General features: G+C 40.4%; 1 pseudogene; it reads right to left on the reverse strand.

Moving 5' to 3' along the window:
• Positions 1–4,760: 4,760 nt before the first annotated feature.
• LOC109906903 (CMP-N-acetylneuraminate-beta-galactosamide-alpha-2,3-sialyltransferase 1-like) lies at positions 4,761–17,568 on the reverse strand (annotated as a pseudogene).
• Positions 17,569–18,806: the final 1,238 nt, after the last annotated feature.

An 18,806-nucleotide genomic window follows, 5' to 3' on the forward strand; every position in this document is an offset into this window, starting at 1 on the left:
GGGCTGAGTAAAAGTTTGACTCCGCCCACATTGAGCCGGGCAGAACTGCAGTCAAGGGTACATGGAGAATAAGGGAGTTGTACCCCAGTCTAGTAGGTGGCGGTAATGCAACATTTATTGGATGCCAACCGCCGTTAAACCTCATCGAAGAAGAAGACGAAGAAGTAGGCGGAGTTCTGTTTCCATGACAATGACGTCAATATCAGTGTCGGGTAACCAAAGGTCAAAATAAATAGAAGTGAGTGAAACGGAAGCAAACTGGAGAAAGGAGTTTTAAACTGTTGCAGAAACAAAAGTAACATTTAGGGAAGTGGTTTGTTGTGAAGGATACCGCCTTTTAATTGCCTGGGAATAGGCGGAGAAGCTGATGGTAAGGAGTTGTCAAGTCAGTTGAAACCCGTTAGCTAGCTAATGTTAGCTAGTTAGCAAAGTTAGCTAGTTAATCCTCAAAGGCTGACTTTACAGCCACTGTGATATACACAGCTAACTACTCTGTTGGCTAGTGTTTTTACATACAGTTGAATATAGACTCGGGTAGCAAGAGAGAATAGCTAATTGACACCTCATTCACTGAATAGCTTAGCTAGCTAACATTTGCCATTTTAGCTAGCTAACGTAGGCTAGAAAAGTAGATAACTAGCACAAAGTAGACCACTTGCTGTTCAAGAGCCTTGTCAAACAACAACAAAAGAAAAGTATGTTCTTGCTCATTTTGGGCTTGTTAGCCACCTTTTAGGTAACAACGGGCATCGGCAGGCATAGAACGCATGTGTACCTGTGCCGTCTGACTCCTTACTTGTTTATGGAAGGACACCTCATTCTTGGCTATTGTAGCTGTGTCAGCTGTATGTTGATGTCTATTAGCTAGTTAGTGTAAATTAGTATCAATGATAGCGTTCCTTTATCTCAAAGATGTATGCACTTTTCTGTTTCTATAATTATGAGGATTGTCTCGTGATGTTAGCAGTGTAAACACTCCAAGTTCAAACCCTCCAATGTCAAACAATGCTTGTAATTTGGAATATCTTTATTATATTTGTTTCATGTCCTCAATTATGCCATTGTATTAATTCAATGTACTGTATATTGATGTTTATGTGCTCTTAGTCATGTGTATATCAACATAAAATGTAAAAAGGGAGAACTAGTGATTGGCTTGGGAGATGAAGGGAGGATGTTCCTCAAGTGATTCAGAATGGACCATGGTCAAAAGGAGCACACTATATAGGGAATAGGGTGCCATTTGGCCATCACCTGAGCAACATCCTCCCTCCAGCCATCCTCCTTGGCCTCATGTCAGTGTTTTCCAGCATTGTTTCTCACCTGTCCAGAATGTGTTAGATTTGGTTGGGAGAACAAGGGGTCAGGAGTTGATTCTTGGTGGTGCACAATGTCACTGCTCTCCTGACCCAGGCCCATTGTTGGGTCAACCAGTGGCCTGGGCCTCTTGGCTGGGAATCATTTCTACCCCATCTGCTCTGGGGTAGTGGTGTGCATTCCAAAAGGGCACCATATTCCCTATATAGTGAACTACTTTTGACCAAAGTAATGCACTATATAGGGAATAAGGTGCCGTTTCAGATTCAACCCTGGGAACTGGGAAGGAATGGCTTTGGAGACCCCTCTGACCCTAAACATCTCCACAATGCCTCTCCCCAAACACACCCATTTCTGAACAAAGCTTTTTGATAAATGTGATCGAGCTCTGTCATGTGTGGATAGCTATGCTTGTCCCCAATTGTAGGCTATACTTTATAATATATTGCGTTGTGAGCCGTGTAACTGTTCATTGTGATATTTACATTTGAGTAATTTAGCAGACGCTCTTGTCCAGAGCAACTTAAAGTATTGAGTGCATACTTTTTTAAATGTGTACTTTTTTGAAGATGCAAGTGAACTGCATTTTTTTGTTGATTGTGCAAGCTGTCAAATAAGAATCATGAATGTTATCCAGTGGTGTAAAAATACTTTAAAGTATTACTTAACTAGTATTATGGGGTATCTGATTCAGTACTTTACTATTTATATTTTCGACTACTTTTACTTCACTACATTCCTAAAGAAAATGATGTACTTTTTACTCCATACATTTTCCCTGACACTCAAAAGTACTTGTTACATTTTGAATGCTTAGCAGGACAGGAAAATTGTCTTTCACAACCGTATCAAGAAAACATCCTGGTCATCCCTATTGCCTCTGATCTGGCAGACTCACTGAACACATGCTCCATTTGTAAATTACATCTAAGTGTTGGAGCGTGCCCCTGGCTATCCTAAAGTATACAAGAAAGGTTGCTGTCTGGTTTGCTTAAGTATGAATCATTTCAAATTTCTTATATTAAGTATTAAAAGTAAATGTAATTGTTAAAATATACTTAAGTATATTTAAAACCAAATACTTTTAGACTTATACTGAAGTAGGATTTTACTGGGTGACTTTACTTGTCATTATCAATTAAGTAATCTTTACATTTACTGAAGAATGACAATTGGGTACTTTTTCCACCACTGATGTTATCCCACCTGGTTTGTGCCAAACGAGGGCTGTTTGGGGCTGTAAACATCCCCGACTGGAATCTGTTCTCTATCATCAGAGCTTTCAGTCAGGTGTTTGCTGCTGCTGGCTGCCTCCATCTCCTACTGGGAAGCAGATCAGTGCCATGTGTTGCTTGCCCTGGTAAAGATACTTACTACCACAGTCTGCATCCTTACCAATGCTGAAGTTCAGTGTCCTTCAATCCTGGTCAAGGGGACCCACAAGATGTGGACGCTTTTGTGCCACTCCAGCACGACTAATAAACCGGATGTGGGATGGCTAATGGACAAGCCCACAGTGCTCAGCTCTGTCGGCTGAATCAGAAGCTGGCAGTGATACCTGTGGGTCTCCATTGAATAACATTTCTTTCCTGATTTCAATGGAATGCTTCAATTAATTTTATGATGACTGTTCTACATAAACTCTTAATCTGTGTATCTCAGTTGTAATATCCACTCCTTAGCTCTAACATACTCTGGAGGACACCATACAGACAGTCTATACAGTGCTAAGACTACAGTTAATGTAAACATCCTACACTCAGCTGTGAGTTGGCAGCAGAGGCTGGGAGAAGGCTGTTTACTTTAACTGGCTTGGATAGACAACCAACCAAGCAGGAAGACAGACAGCAGGTCTATGCTAGGGATGGAGGATTGTCGTCTACCTGGTGCAGCCCGGTATGGCCAGCACCGAGCTACCTCAACTCTATAACAGGGTGATATCTCAGGAAACAAGGATAGAAAAAGACCAGGATTTTAATTAAGTTTAATCCATAGACTGGTCCTTTGGAGGAAAGATTGTTGATATATATTTCACGTTTGTATTTTAAAGCATAATTGAGAAATAATTAATTGAAGTTGAAATGTTTGACATTTTGGCCTTACACAGGCCTTTAAAACGCCTTAATTTTAAATCTGTTGGTGCTACAAAAATTGGTACCACTTGCTCTGTAGTGAGTTGTATTTTATTTTTTGTCTCATTAATTTATTAACTTTTTTATTTTGGGCAAATGTTCTATTGTTGAACATAATACACTATACAACATGGCTTTCTAACCCGGTTCCTGGAGAGCTACTGTCCTGTAGGTTTTTACTCCAACCCTAATCTAGTGCACCTGATTCTAATAATTAGGTGGTTAATAAACTGAAATCAGGTTAGTCACAACTGGGGTTGGAGTGAAACCTACAGGTGGGTAGTGCTATATGAACATGGTTGGAGAGCCCTGCTCTGCAGGCATATCAAAGTTCCAGAGTAGGATGTCTGCTACCTTTTTTAAATTATTTTTTTAGAGTTGTGATCCAATTTGTAAGCATTACCTACAGAGTGAGTGATTAAAAGAAAATTTAAAAATCATGGCCGCTATCTGTTGGTGGATGTGCAATGATACAAGTAAAGGAGAGCTGTGATAGGTTACATTGCCTACTATGCCAATTTCTCTGTATAAAATTGTCCGTAAAACTAGCAGGGATCCAACCCGAGACGTTAATATGTCTGTAGAGTATATTATGTTCAACAATGTATGAAGTTTGTATTTCTTGGTATGTGACTTGTCCTGTTGTTGCTGTATGACATTATTTGTTATTATTAACTGACAACCTGGCCATAAGCTCCTTGCCACTTCTCATTCACTCAGTCGTGTTTTATGAGGATGATAAAACATTTTAATGAATATGTAAGTGATCATTTTGAATAAAGTAATCTTTCATAGCAATGAGGTGTCACGTCTAACAATGTAACACGTTATACCAGTGTTTAGCCTCTAGATGTCAGTGTTGTACTTATGGTCATACATCGATGTGATAAATCCATACAGACCAAAGGGCATGAAAGCCTAACTGATGCAGGTGGTGTTTATTATTTTAATCAGTCAATGGAAAAGTATAAACATCCTCCCAAGTAAGTAATAGTAACATTTACAGTAACAGTCCTTTCATTCAGGTAAGTAAGTAACCACATGAGTTTCAGAAAGTATAAAACTAGTTGTCCATGGCATCAAAAACAACCACCCGCACTCATGTACAACTCTAAATATCTTACTACAAGGGAGCCATTTGATTTAATGACTAATAACTGCTGATTAATTTAAGTTAAAACGGAAACAATCGGTTCAAGTTCATGCAAAACCAAAATTGGTAGTGTAGATAAAAGGTTAAACTGTTAAAATAAGATGTAAATGCTGTGCAATGTAGACAATAAGCTAACACCTATTTGATGATGACTTTGTTCAAAAGATTATTGCAGCATACAGCTGTGAATTAAATAATCTTGATGAATCATCAAAATCACTTAATATATCTGTAGTTTGAATTTTTCCCGAGAGCTTCATGACAACGTTGTACTCATAGTTTCCATCATGTATTCCAATTTTGAGCCATTTATTGGTTAGTGCTTCCCAGTAGTGGTGCCAGTGGCCATCTTTGTCTTTACCAAATCCATACACATTCACCTGCATTGGAATTAAATGTTTAGAGTTAGTTTAATAATGTTTATGAAGGTTGTATTTATGGCAATGTGATATTTTGTTTATGCAACCTATAGGTAGGGTTGAGCAATTCATTCGTTTGTTTTAGCACCAAATGCATGTATCACAAGAATCAAGTGGTATTTTTAAATCTAATTTATGTTCGCTTGTTCTCATGTATTTTTGGTCTCTTCTGCTGAGACTGTGCACTTTAACATTTACACAAACACACACAGCTCCTCGCCCTCCTACCATTCACAACAAAGATCAAATGTCACTTCTTCCTCTCTGACAAGTGGGTTTTAACAGGCAATTAGCATTTTTTTTTTGGTCCAACAAAATGGGTCATATGGGCACGGAAACACATTGAGACATTATTTTACTGTAATAGAGGAGAACTTAACCTTTCTAATGATGCTCTTTTTATGTATCAACTCCTCAAATTGCGCAAAGAGCAGACAATACTAAAATGAAAGTAGCCTGTCAATGAACATTCATTCTGTCATGCACGGGTACTGCTAGCAGCATTTTAGCCACGGACTGTTATACTTGCTGTCTAGTCTGTGTTTTATAAATGTGCAATGAGCATTAAAACTAAGTAATTGGCCACTCGTTCTCATTCTGAGAAATAAGGTAGGCCACTTGATTTCAACATCTCAACAAAGTGGACAGACTAGCATGCTGTTCAAACAGTCGGAGATGGAAAGAAGTGTGTGTTCATAACAATTCAACTGTTATACACTAAACAAAAATATAAATGCAACAATTTCAAAGATTTTACTGAGTTACAGTTCATATAAGGAAATCAGTCACTTGAAATAAATAAATTAGGCTCTAATCTATGGGTTTCACATGACTGGGAATACAGAAAAAAAGGTATGTACGTGGATCAGAAAACCAGTCAGTATCTGGTGTGACCACCATTTGCCTTATGCTCGACACATCTCCTTCACATTGAGTTGAGCATGCTGTTGATTGTGGCCTGTGGAATGTTGTCAGTCCAGGGCTGTCCCCGAAAAAAAAAAAATCTTTGTCCACCTACAGTTGTCTGTTCTTTCGACCAATCAATTGGTCAAAATGTTTTAACTTGTACTTTTCCCCATATAGACACACCCTATGTGTTTTAATAAAATCAACTATATGTAGGCTATTGAGCTTGTCTGATGCTTTAAGCACAGTTATCACACTCTTCTCTGGTCTGGACCTCTGGCAGTCTCTGTGGGAGTACCACATGGTTCAATTCTCAGGCCGGCCCTTTTCTCTGTATATATCAATGATGTCGCTCTTGCTGAGGGTGATTCCTTGATCCGCCTCTACGCAGACGACACCATTCTGTATACTTCTGGCCCTTCTTTGGACACTGTGTTAACAAACCTCCAAACGAGCTTCAATGCCATATAACACTCTTTCCGTGGGCTCCAACTGCTCTTAAACGCTAGTAAAATTAAATGCATGCTCTTCAACAGATCGCTGCCCACACCCACCCGCCGAACCAGCATCACTACTCTGGACGGTTCTGACTCCGAATATGTGGACAACTACAAATACCTAGGTGTCTGGTTAGACTGGAAACTCCCCTTCCAGACTCATATTAAGAATCTCCAATCCAAAATTAAATCTAGAATTGGCTTCCTATTTTGCAAACAAAGCCTCCTTCACTCATGCTGCCAAACATACCCTTGTAAAACTGACTATCCTACCGATCCTTGAATTCGGGGATGTCATTTACAAAATAGCCTCCAATACTCTACTCAGCAAACTGGATGCAGTCTATCGCAGTTCCATCCATTTTGTCACCAAAGCCCCATATACCAACCACCACTGCGACCTGTATGCTCTCGTTGGCTGGCCCTCGTTACATATTCGCCGCCAGACCCACTGGCTCCAGGTCATCTAAGTCTTTGCTAGGTAAAGCCCCACCTTATCTCACCATAACAACACCCACCCGTAGCACGCGCTCCAGCAGGTATATCTCACTGGTCATTCCCAAAGCCAACACCTCCTTTGGCCAACTTTCCTTCCAGTTCTCTGCTGCCAATGACTGGAACGAATTGCAAAGACCGCTGAAGTTGGAGACTTATATCTCCCTCTCAAACCTTAAGCATCAGCTGTTTGAGCAGCTCACCGATCGCTGCAGCTGTACACAGCCCATCTGTTTATAGCCCGTCCAACTTCCTACCTCATCCCCATATTGTTTTTATTTACTTTTTGCAACACCAGTATTTCTAATTGCACATCATCATCTGCACATCTATTACTCCAGTGTTAATTTACTAAACTGTAATTACTTCGCTACTATGGCCCATTTATTGCCTTACCTCCTTACTCCATTTGCACACACTATATATATATATAGACTTTTTTTTCCATTATGTTATTGACTGTACTTTTGTTTATCCCATGTTTAACTCTGTGACAAAAAACACTGCTTTGCTTTATCTTGGCCAGGTCGCAGATGTAAATGAGAACTTGTTTTCAACTGGCCTACCTGGTTAAATAAAGGTGAGTATGGTGAATCATTTTTGGTGAGTATGCAGGCCATGGAAGAACTGGGACATTTTCAACTTCCAGTAATTCTGTACAGATCCTTGCGACATTGGGGCGTGCATTATCATGCTGAAACATGAGGTGATGGTGACGGATGAATGGCACAACAATGGGCCTCAGGATCTTGTCACGGCATCTCTGTGCATTCACAATGCAATTGTGTTCATTGTCCGTAGCTTATACCATAACCAAACCACTACTATGAGGCACTCTGTTCACAACATTGATATCTCAAACCGCTCGCCCTCACACGATGCCATACACACTGTCTGCCATCTGCCTGGTAGAGTTGAAACCGGGATTCCTCCATGAAGAGCACACTTCTTCAGCATGCCAGTGGCCATCGAAGGTGAGTATTTGCCCACTAAGTTGTAAACGGCGCAGAACTGTAGTCAGGTCAAGACCCCGGTGAGGACGACGAGCACGCAGATGAGCTTCCCTGAGACGGTTTATGACAGTTTGTGCAGAAATTCATCAGTTGTGCAGATCCACAGTTTTATCGGCTGTTCGGGTGGCTGGTCTTAGACGATCCTGCAGGTGAGTAAGCCTGATGTGGAGGTCATGGGCTGGTGTGGTTACATATGGTCTGTGGTTGTAAGCCCGGTTGGACTTTAACATCACATTTTCTAAAACAATGTTGGAGGTGGCTTATGGTAGGGAAATTAACTTCAAATTCTCTGGCAACAGCCCTGGTGGACATTCCTGCAGTCAGCATGCCAGTTGCATGCTCCCTCAAAACTTGAGACATCTCTGGCATTGTGTTGTGTGCAATAACTGCACATTTCGGTGGCCTTTTATTGTCCCCAGCACAAGGTGAATCTGTGTAATGATCATGCTGTTTAATCAGCTTCTTGATATGCCACACCTGTCAGGTGTATGGATTATCTTGGCAAATGAGAAATGGTCACTAACAGGGATGTAAACACATTTGTGTACACAATTTGAGAGAAATAAGCTTTTTGTGCATATTAACAATTTCTGGGATATTTTCTTTCAGCTCATCAAACCAACATTTTGCATTTATATTTTTGTTCAGTATACCTTGTTAGCTAGCAAATAGATCCACGTTGGCTAGACATTAAAGTGGAACTGACAGCGTTTGAGCAACATGAAATATTATTTAAATCTGCTAATATACACCCCCAGGAGGAATATGATGCCCATTTTTACATTTCATACAGTCATAGAATGTTTGGGAATGAGGTAGAGTAAGGCATTTGTGAAAATTCTTTAGCAATTAGAGTGGGAAAGCGGCCATGCGTTTGGACAATTAATACACACTTCGGCAAATAAAACCTTTAATAAAAACATCTTGTATGTTTCTCTCTCAGTTGCCTATGCACATCATCAAGATCAACAACTGTTAGCCAGAGCGAGATGAGCTCAAATCTAACGTGGAAACGGTAGACGAACTGAAACTTTTTCAGCTTGTAGTTGGCGGTCAAAATTGCGTTGATAAACAATGGAGAATAGGCGCCTGCTCGCCCAATGCATGCGTGTCCCAACCCACGTTTTGAAATTTGTCTGCCTGCCCATTAGATCAATGCCAAATACATTTGGTTAACTGTAACAGTCGTTCAAGTTCAGTATAGCAAACGAAGTGATTTACATTTCCAAATAACACCTGCATCTCTAGCTGTAGCCACAGAAAAACGGTATGGGGGGAAAAGTCGGCCTTTCACCAACTCTTCCAATGACAACATCTTCCCAGCAGCTAACTAACGTTATACTCAGTGTTTTTAGCTTGTTAAACAAATAGATAAACTAGCATACAGTATCTGACACGTTATGACTGACTTGTGATCATTGCCCTATCTAGTTTGATTCTATTGACATTCCAAGCCTTAGCGACATTCGTCCCAAAATATTGAGTCATTGAAACTGAAACAGTGCATCCCGAATGGAAGCAGCAAACAATGTACCTGGCCAGCTGTAATTTACAACCATATATATTTGTTGGACTAGTAAAACATTTATTGGTGAATTATATTAGTCATGCATTGAACTGCCAACAATGCCTTACTCTGCATCATGGGATTTTTAGTTAAGTATGGCCTATTTTTAAACCTCTTACAAAGTTGTTTTTCTAGTATAAACTGGGAATTGTATATTTGACTGTTTGTTTCATATCTGCAAAGTAGTTAACACTGTCAGTTCCACTTTAAATATGTAGCTGGCTACTACTAGCACGTGGGCTTGTGGTTGGGAGATTGTTTATGAGACCTGTGTTCATTTTCTATAATGCCTGCTACAAGAAGTGTGTCATTATTAGTGAATGTGCAGTATGCATGGATCTGGTTAAATTTGAAACAAAAAGGTAATTTTGATAGACAGTCTTGAAAGCAAGATAGGAAAAAAAACAGGTTAAACTATTTTCATGAAATAATTAAATGATTAGTGCGTCTCATGTTATGGAAGGCTTATATTTAGCCTATATTTAGCCTTATTGCTGTTTGTTTGAAATGCAGTGTATTTTAGCTTTAATTGTACAAAATAGCTTATTTAGAGAAGAACAAAACATTTTGCACACTCTTGGCATTCTCTTAACCACCTTAATGAGGTAGTCACCTTGAATGCTTTTTCAACAGTCTTGAAGGAGTTCCCACATATGCTGAGCACTTGTTGACTGCTTTTCCTTCACTCTGCAGTCCAACTCACCCCAAACCATCTCAATTGGGTTGAGGTCAGGTGATTGTGGAGGCCAGGTCATATGATGCAGCACTCCATCACTCTCCTCCTTGGTTAAATAGCCCTTACACAGCCTGGAGGTGTGTTGGGTCATTGTCCTGTTGAAAAACAAATGATAGTCCCACCAAGCCCAAACCAGATGGGATGGCGTATCGCTGCAGAATGCTGTGGTAGCCATGCTGGTTATGTGTGCCTTGAATTCTTTAAAAAATCACTGACAATGTCACCAGCAAAGCACCCCCACATCATCACACCTCCTCCGTGCTTCATGGTGGGAACCACACATGCGGAGATAATCCATTCACCTACTCTGCATCTCATAAAGACATTGGGGTTGGAACCAAAAATCTCAAATTTGGACTCATCATTCCAAAGGACAGATTTCCACTGGTCTAATGTCCATTGCTCATGTTTCTTGGCCCAAGCAAGTCTCTTCTTCTTATTAGTGTACTTTTGTAGTGGTTTCTTTGCAGCAATTCGATCATGAAGGCCTGATTCATGTCAATCTCCTCTGAACAGTTGATGTTGAGATGTGTCTGTTACTTGAACTCTGTGAAGCATTTATTTGGGATGCAATCTGAGGCTGGCAACTCTAATGAACTTATCTTCTGCAGCAGAGGTAACTCTGGGTCTTCCTTTCCTGTTGCGGTCTTCATGAGAGCCAGTTTAATCATAGCTCTTGATGGTGTTTGCGACTGCACTTGAAGAAACTTTCAAAGTTCTTGACATTTTCCAGATTGACTTACCTTCATATCTTAAAGTAATGATGGACTGTCATTTCTCTTTGCTGTTCTTGACATAATATGGAATTAGCCCTATTTTGTAAAAGACCATCTTCTGAATATCAATCCTACCATGTCACAACACAACTGATTGGCTCAAATGCATTAAGAGGGAAAGAACTTCCACAAATGAACTTTTAACAAGGCCCACCTGTTAATTAAAATGTGTTCTGGGTGACTAACTCATGAAGCTGGTTGACAGAATGCCAAGTGTGTGTAAAGCTGTTATCCATGCAAAGGGGGGCTACTTTGAAGAATCTGAAATATAAAATATATTTTTATTTGTTTTGCACTTTTAGTACATGATTCCATATGTGCTATTTCATACTTGTGATGTCTTCACTATTATTCTACAATGTATAAAATAACAAAAAAAACTTGAATGAGAAGGTGTGTCCAAACTTTTGACTGGTACTGTGTGTGTGTGTGTGAATCACCCATACGTTTGAAATTGTTAGGCCATATCACCCAGCCCTACTTAAAGCCATTAGATGTCAGTGTTGTTCCTCTATACTCCCATTGTGTGTAGTATACAGTGTGTATTGTGTGTCATTTCTTTATTATCCAGTGTGTCTTGCTGAGAAAGTACACTCATATCCACATTCCTAGCAGTGCATATATTTGGATATGTATAAGAAGTCTTACCTCGTCACAAATGTGTATGGCTAATATTAAAGCCATGAATCCAGTAGAGGGGTATTTGGCTTGATTGTCAAGCCAGACTTGATGAACATATTTCATAAATGCAGGATTAAGAACCAAGACCTGTGTGGAATATAATATACATAACATGTATATATCAATGTGATTCAATTAGAAAAAGAGGAATGATGACTTGATACATCAAATTTGAGAACTTACGCTGTCAGATTTGATATTGTCGGGAGAATAGATGGCATGATGCACTGTTCGTACATTCTGATGCAGTCTCAAACTATGAGCAAAGGTCATGACTCTTAATGACACATTTGCCTTCAGGCAAATACCAATCCAAATAATTTCTGACCTCACTGCCTCTTTTGTTAGGAAACCACCCATACCAAGAACCATATTTAATTTATTTAAATGTATGTATATATGTAGAGTTATTTATGTAGAGTTATTTATCGTAGTAGATGTCTCTGCCCATACCTAACACAGATCCTCAATTACAAGCATTACAAGAGTATCATAGTGTCCAAAATATAAAAATATAATTCATTAGATATCATTGACTCTGTAGTAAAGTAAGTAGGCTGACACTGGAATGGCTATAGGAGCAGGAGCCTATATCCTGTTTCTGTAAGGTGAGGCAGCTTGATACAAGTATCAAGTACAAGTATCACCCCTTGACATGATGCTAGTCTATCGCAGGGCCTTATCCTCAATCTATCTCCTTAAAGCTGAGTGCCAAGCAGAGACACACTGGGTCCCATTTTTTTTGTCTTCGGTATGACTCTGCCAGGGATTGAACTTCCAACCTTCCAATCTCAGGGCGGACACTAACCACAAGGCCACTAGATGATGATAATAATAATAGTAAATACATCATGATCAACAATGTACTCACCAAGTCTTTGTTGGCCTTTATCTTTGGTCTAAGAGGTAAATATGAGCTGTTGAATAAAATAAGACTGATTTCATCCAGAGGTGCTATGTAATCTTATTAAAATGCATGGTGTAACAAACTGCTAGACTAATCAAAATTGAATCTATAATAAGCGGTTACTCACTAAGTGATGTTAGATCCATTGGTGATGGCGCCGGGTAGCCACTGAAGGTCCAGAGTCTTGAAAGGGATCAGCAGGAACCTGGTGGTGTTGTCCAGATCTATAGCACTCTCTGGGTACATTACTTGATGTGTGGTCCGGCTTCCTACATCCTCCTCATAGCTAAAGGTAGGAGTCATGTTCATTCTGGATAACGCAGTAAAATAAATAAGCAGTGACCCATATCATGACAACAATATTTCAAAGCACTTGAATTCAAAACACATAGTGACAGCATTGGTAGCGCCTTTGAGGGCTATCTCTATTTTAAAGTAGTTGATTTCTTCTTATTCTACTTCTAATGGTTTATTGGCAGTCAGTAAACAAACTGAAATGGTGCTTACCTGGAGTGTGCGGTCTGAACAGGCATAAAGCCAAGGTTGGTGGTTTATTGCCACCCCCAGTTAAAGAATGTTTGCTCCTTTTTCCTGGAGTGTGCACTTGTTCACTACTTCTCACAAATCCAAAAGCATTGGATTGGTGGAGGCATGGGCTAGTGGGAATTTCCACCATATTTCCTATCTAGTCATTTCCTTTCAAATCATTAAAGGGAAGTGAACAAGTACACATTTGGAGGTAGGAGGGATAGCTAACCCCTCCTGCTGAGTCCTCAATGGCACTGCCCATGCTGAAACAGGCTTTGTGGAAGGTCTATCAACACCCCACCCTTTGTTGGCCTATACCTTATGATGACATCATTGGAGTCCGTAGTGGGAGTGGGAGCCCTTGAGGTTCCCAGAGTTCCCCACCACAGCACAGGTCCTACAGCGCTCAGGGCCTGCGTCCATATAGAGGTTGTCATCAGGGAGGACCTGGAACAAGTGTTCTACCACCTCTCTGAAGGTGGCTGTGCTACGGTCATCCTGCCATTTCTGGTGATAAGGTAAGATAGTACTTTATTTGATTCCACCAGCCAATAGCCTACATAAAACACAACAGACACCAAAAACTGCACAATGCAAATCACACACCATAGCATCAGAGAAAACCCTCACACTGAAGTGATATCTGATTGTATTTCATGGTTTCATGTTTACGTTTTCAACTGCCCAGGGACTGCAAATGGAAATGAGCTGTTGGCTAAATCTGGTGCAATGGATCAGGATAATGAGACTGTTTTTGTTCAACATTGTCTCTGTCCAAATTAACGTAATACGTCAATAAAATACATACGTATTGAATCCAGCCACCTGCTCTTTACACTGAAGTTATTGTTGATGACAATAGCAAACAGTTGTCCGTGACCGTGCTTTTAAACTGCAGCCTAAAACATCCAATAAGAGTTCATTCTGAAAAAAACTCCCACATATGAAAATACAAATAAAAACATGCGACTACATTAAGCTATTGGAGGTTCTTAACTTGAGAAAACAATAGGCATGTTTTGACATTTGAATGTATTGTAGTGATCCACACTATATGAGCTACGTTACAACTGGGTTAAACCAATTGTTGCGATGAGTATATGTGTGTTTGTCTTTCACATCAGCGACCTGGGTTCGCTTCCCTGCCCCGCCATTCACGACAGTATAGTGGTAGTTTGGCGCATTCATTGACCAACAGGAACGTTAATAGGCTAATCTACAAAGGACACTACTGTTTCTGCACAGTTGAACAGTTGTTCTTTAGAAATGGGGTAGGATACTGTAATGAAGTTTTGAATAATAAATTACCCACCACAGGTCACTTTTCCATTTGGTTTTTGTTTTATTTTATGACATGGGATAGTATATATTGTTGCTTTGTAGGTCTGTGTATCTAGGTTAGTGTGTCTTGGGGTTAAACAACCCCCTCCAGTAATTTTCACAGAAACCACTCTGTCACCCCCAAAAAATGTACACTTTCCCTGGATGCCACTAGTCTTGCTATATATACACAAACACACACGTGTGTGTATGTATATGTACACTACCGGTCAAAAGTTTTTAGAACACCTACTCATTCAAGGGTTTTAATTTATTTTTGCTTTTTTCTAAATTGTAGAATAATAGTGAAGATGTCAAAACTATGAAATAACACATATGGAATCATGCAGTAACCAAAAAAGTGTTAAACAAATCAAAATATGTTTTTATATTTGAGATTCTTCAAATAGCTTCCCTCGATCTTGACTAGTCTCCCAGTCCCTGCCACTGAAAACCATCCCCACAGCATGATGCTGCCAACACCATGCTTCACCGTAGGGATGGTGCCAGGTTTCCTCCAGATGTGACGACTGGCATTCAGGCAACAGAGTTTAATCTTGGTTTCATCAGACCAGGGAATCTTGTTTCTCATGGTTTGAGAGTCCTTTAGGTGCTATTTGGCAAACTCAAAGCAGGCTGTGCCTTTTACTGATGAGTGGCTTCTGTCTGGCTACTCTACCATAAAGGCTTGATTGGTGGTGTGCTACAGAGATTCTCCCATCTCCACAGAGGAGCTCTAGAGCTCTGTCTTAGTGACCATCTGGTTTTTGGTCACCTTCCTGACCAAGGCCCTTCTCCCCCGATTGCTCAATTTTGCCAGGCGGCCAGCTCTGGGAAGAGTCTTGGTGGTTCTGAACTTCTTCCATTTAAGAATGATGGAGGCCACTGTGTTCTTGGGGACCTTCAATGCTGAAGAAATGTTGTGGTTCCCTTCCCCAGATCTGTGCATTAACACAATCCTGTCTCTGAGCTCTACAAACAATTCCTTCGACCTCATGGCTTGGTTTTGCTTCTGACATGCACTGTCAACTGTGGTACCTTATATAGACAGGTGTGTGCCTTTCCAAATCATGTCCAATCAATTGCATTTTCCACAGGTGGACTCCAATCAAGTTATAGAAACATCTCCAGGATGATTAATGGAAACAGGATGCACCTGTTTTCGCTTTGTCATTATGAGGTATTGTGTGTACATTGATGAGGAATATGTTTTAATTGAATCCATTTTAGATTAAGGCTGTAATGTAACAAAATGTGTAAAAAGTCAAGGGGTCTGAATATTTTTCCCCGAATGCACTGTATGTGTGGACACCCCTTCAAATTAGTGGATTTGGCTATTTCGCCACACCTGTTGCTGACAGGTGTATAAAGTCAAGTACACAGCCATGCAATATCCATAGACAAACAGTGGCAGAAGAATGGCCTTACTGAAGATTTCAGTGATTTTCAACGTGGCCCTGTCGTAGGGTCAGTTCGTCAAATTCCTGCCCTGCCAGAACTACCTCGGTCAACTGTAAGTGCTGTTATTTTGAAGTGGAAATGTCTAGGAGCAACAACAGCTCAGCCGCAAAGTGGTAGGCCAAGCTCACAGAATGGGACTTCTTCTGTCCTTGGTTGCAACACTCACTGCAAACTTTCTTTGGAAGAAACGTCAGCGCAAGAACTGTTCGTCGGGAGCTTCATGAATTGCGTTTCCTTGGCCGAGCAGCTGAACACGAGCCTAAGATCCCTATGCACAATGCCAAGCGTTCGCTGGATTAGTGTAAAGCTCGCCATCATTGGACTCTGGAGTAGTGGAAATACGTTCTCTGGAGTGAGGAATCATGGATCACCATCTGGCAGTCCGACTGACGAATCTGGGTTTGGCGGATGCCAGAATGCTACCTGCGCGACTTCATAGTGCCAACTGTAAAGTTTGATGGCAGAGGAATAATGGTCTGGGGCTGTTTTTCATGGTTCAGACCTCTTACTTCCAGTGAAGGGAAATCTTAACACTACAGCATACAATGACATTCTAGACAATTCTGTGCTTCCAAGTTTGTGGCAACAGTTTGGGTAAGGCCCTTTCCTGTTTTCAGCATGACAATGCCCACATGCACAAAGTGAGGTCCGTACAGAAATGGTTTGGAACTCTGACTGCGAGCCAGGCCTAATTGCCTAACACCGGTTCCTGACCTCACTAATGCTGTTGTGGCTGAATGAAAACAAGTTCCCGCACAATCTTCCAAACCGGAAATTGTATACTACATTAGTTCTAGCACTAACTGAGGAAAGATTGCTGTAACACAGAAACCACAATATGAATTAGCTAATAGCAATTACTATTTATAATTCGTCACATCACGGGCGAGCTCACCATTGATCAAAATAATTGAGTAAAACACTTTATAGAAATCGAAAGTAATCCGACGATGTGTAGTTTATGCATGCCGCCATGTTTGTTTTTTCACATCAACCAAAGATAATAAGAGGAGACTAGATGAGTTTGTTCTGTTTGCAGTATGCAGTATGCAGTATGTTGAAGGGGGTATGTCATCTACTATCATTCACTACCCTTCATTCGCTTCTGGAAGTTTACTCAAAAGATGAGTGAATCATTCCTTCACCTCATTATAACATCTTTGGTCTGATAGAATGCATGGAGCCATAGCATTATAGCATTAGCTCATTATAATCGGTACAACCTTTAGTACAAGTATTTTACTTGAAACAGCCTATAGATAATTAGCAGGCAGTGCGTGTTAACAGTCCTGTCACGTAACAGTCACATTTTGGAAGAGTGAGTGCATTCTGACATCACATGCATAAAACAACTCACGCTGTGCTGACCATTAGAGACATTTGGAACTCACAGGGGAAAAGGTTAAGGGGTTGTTTCCCCCCAAGGTACCCTTCTATGGACTTGCGGTGACAATGCTTTTATTTGTCCAATTCTGTTTATTCTGCCATTTTGGTAAGGTATCATTTTAAAGAACAGTTGATCTAACAAAATATATATAATAATTACCCGCCACCATGCTCTGGTATCTTCATTAACTTTCTTGTTCTCTCTGGTCAGAAATGGTTTGATAGACCTGATGAAGCGCTTCTGAAACCAGAGGTCATCATCCGGCTGAGTCATACATTTGATACATGCACAGTGACTTGGAAAGATTTTCCCGCCCAGCAGCCGAAGGGCAATTTTTGCCAAATCAACAAGTGACTTGGAGAATAGCTGCCCAGTGTGTCCAGTATGTAACACAAAGATAGTGAGGCAGAGTAGAACAGTGATAAGACAGCCTTTTATATGCCTGAAGATAATCATTTTGGGGGTAGCAGGGGTATCTGTTGGGTGTCACAGAATTCTCAACACCTGTGAAGAGATCAATAATAAACTAATAATAGCGTGCCATGTAGAATAGGTCTTAATAAAACAGCTGTAAATGTATAGGCATTATAGCATTAGCTCATTATAATCAGTACAACCTTTAGTACAAGTACATTTTTCCTGACACCTTGCATTGTAATTACACAATGCTACACAATAGCCTAATGAAGGCTTTGTTCTGGTTTAGTCAACAAAGGTGATTTCATGACCATCGAATACCCACTGGTCTGCCGTTAAAATATATAGCCCTATGCCTATAGGCTTAATACAATTATTTAAAGATAACATTTGAATCCAGGAAAATGCCTCCTTGAGTTCTGATATCTTTTGCCAAATCCAAGGAGGGGCAAACGTGGGGGAAAATTCACCATCATTTGTCTGCAATAAATCAGTAGGCTTTTTGATTATTCTTACCTTAAACTTGCTCCTTGTTTTATCTTCCACAAAATCAGATTCACTTTGAGAGCTATCTTCTCTCATGCTGCTTCCTACAAATTCAAATGATGGGTGTGCGCAGGGTGCAGTGATTTTATCCGTGGGCTGGAGGTGTAGGCTGCACTTAATTCAGGATTTATAGCATGCCGGGTGATTACAGTTTAGTTGTTTGGCAGGTGAGTACAGTTTAGTTGTTTGGGACCATTCCACTTAGTCCTAAACCAAGTGCAACTCAACCCACCCATTGCACCAGTCTGGCGAGGTAGTCTGTATCACGTGTCACGCCTTGATCACACCGACGGCATCATTACACAAAATGGTAAGCAGCATCATCTGGATATGTGTGCAACAAAAGTTCAACATTCACCAAACGCTACTTACGATTGGAAATGAATGCACTTTTGGTGTACCAAAATACAACAATGCTGTCGGTGTGATCGAGGCGTCACCCTACTTGTAGAGAAACGCCAATGCCAATCCTCCTCTCTTTCATGTTGTCGAAACGGTCTGTCACTCTTTCATACAGTACAAGTGTTTATTTTAGGTTGTCCTAGCCT

The sequence above is a fragment of the Oncorhynchus kisutch genome, linkage group LG17, assembly GCF_002021735.2.
Source record: "Oncorhynchus kisutch isolate 150728-3 linkage group LG17, Okis_V2, whole genome shotgun sequence".
Classification (NCBI taxonomy): Eukaryota; Metazoa; Chordata; class Actinopteri; order Salmoniformes; family Salmonidae; genus Oncorhynchus; species Oncorhynchus kisutch.